This window comes from Mustelus asterias, chromosome 29 (assembly GCF_964213995.1).
Source record: "Mustelus asterias chromosome 29, sMusAst1.hap1.1, whole genome shotgun sequence".
Lineage (NCBI taxonomy): Eukaryota > Metazoa > Chordata > Chondrichthyes > Carcharhiniformes > Triakidae > Mustelus > Mustelus asterias.
In genome coordinates, this window is record NC_135829.1 from 14253193 (window position 1) to 14255472 (window position 2280).

The following is a 2280-nucleotide window of genomic DNA, read 5'->3' on the forward strand; positions in this document are numbered from 1 at the left end:
GGTTAGGTGCATTGGCCGTGCTAAATTCTCCCTCAGTGTACCCGAACAGGCACCGGAGTGTGGCAACCAGGGGATTTTCATAGTAACTTCATTGCAGTGTTAATGTAAGCCTGCTGGCGACACTAATAAATCAATACATTACATATTATGACTCACAATACCTTGAAGTTCATTGTGTAATAATACATTCCTGTTAAAATCTCCCAGGTGTAATGACTTATTGTTGGGGAGGCAAAGACTGTTCACTTTTAAGTTTTAAAGTTTATTTATTAGTGTCACAAATAGGCTTACATTAACACTGCAATGAAGTTACTGTGAAAATCCCCTAGTCGCCACACTCCGGCGCCTGTTCGGGTACACTGAGGGAGAATTTAGCATGGCCAATGTTCCTAACCAGCACGTCTTTCAGATTGTGGGAGGAAACCGGAGCACCCAGAGGAAACACACACAGACACAGGGAGAACATGCAGACTCCGCACAGATAGTGATCCAAGGCCGGAATCGAACGCGGGTCCCTGGTGCTGTGAGGCAGCAGTGCTAATCACTGAGCCTGCATTTAGTTCATCCGCCATCTTTTTTTGAGAAGCCTTTTCCATTCACAGAATGGTTACAGCTCAGAAGGAGGCCATTCGGCCCATGGTGTCTATGCTAGCTTGCCGAAGTAGCAGCTCACTGAGGGCCATTCCCCTGCCTTTGGCCCTTATACCTGGGCATCCATCTTTCTCAGTTCCATCTTGTGCCTTGATTGAACCGGCCTCCGCCACATTCTCAGGCAGCTCATTCCAGATCCCAACCACTCCCTGCGTGAAAAAGATTCTCCTCGTGTTGCTTTGTATCCACTGGAAGAGTAAGAGGAAACTCTTCTTTAAGATGCTGAGGAGGTATTGACAGGGTGGATATGGAGTGGATGTTTCCTCTTGTCAGAGAATCTAGAACTAAAAGGCAACTTGAAAAATCAGGAGTCGCTCATTTAGGATGGAGATGAGGAGAAATTTCTTCTCCCAGAGGATTGAGAGTCTCTGGGACTCTCTTCCTCAGAAGACAGTGGAAGCAGAGTCTGTGAATATTTTTACGGCACGGTGGCACAGTGGTTTAGCACTGCTGCCTCACAGCGCCAGGGACCCAGGTTCAATTCCTGCTTGGGTCACTGTGTGGAGTTTGTACATTCTCCCCGTGTCTGCGTAGATTTCCTCCGGGTTCTCCGGTAGATTGGCCATGCTAAATTGCCCCTTCGTGTCCAAAGATGTGCAGGTTAGGTGGATTGGCCACGCTAAATTGTTCCTTAGTGTCTAAAAATGTGTAGGTTAGTGGATTGGCCATGCTAAATTTCTCCTTAGTGTCCAAAGATGTGTAAATTAGATGGATTGGCCATGCTAAATTGCCCCTTAGTGTCCAAAGATGTGTAAATTAGATGGATTGGCCATGCTAAATTACCCTTAGTGTCCAAAGATGTGTAGGTTAGGTGGATTGGCCATGCTAAATTGTCCCTTAGTGCCCAAAGATGTGCAGGTTGGTTGGATTGGCCATGGGAAATGCTTGGGATTACGAGGATCATGCGGAGGTAGGGCCTGGGTGATATGCTCTTTCGGAGAGTTGGTGCAGACTCCATGGGCCTCTTTCTGTGCTGGAGGGCTTCTATGGTCCTAAAGGAGTAAAAGGTTATCGGAGGGTAGGCAGGAATGTGAAGTTGAGATTAAAATTAGATCAGCCATGATGTTATTGCATGGTGGAACAGGCTCGAGGGGCCGAGTGGCCTACTCCTGCTCCTAGTTCATGTGTTTGTAGAAACATAGAAACTTAGAAAAACTACAGCACAAAACAGGCCCTTCGGCCCCACAAGTTGTGCTGAACATATCCCTACCTTCTAGGCCTACCTATAACCCTCTATCTTATTAAGTCCCATGTACTCATCCAGGAGTCTCTTAAAAGACCCTATTGGGTTTGCCTCCACCACCACTGACGGCAGCCGATTCCACTCACCCACCACCCTCCGTGTGAAAAACTCCCCCCTAACATTTCCCCTGTACCTACCTCCCAGCACCTTAAACCTGTGTCCTCTCGTAGCAGCCATTTCCACCCTGGGAAAAAGCCTCTGAGAGTCCACCCGATCTATGCCTCTCAACATCTTATATACCTCTATTAGGTCTCCTCTCATCCTACGTCTCTCCAAGGAGAAAAGACCGAGCTCCCTCAGCCTATCCTCATAAGGCATGCCACTCAATCCAGGCAACATCCTTGTAAATCTCCTCTGCACCCTTTCAATCTTTTCCACATCCTTCC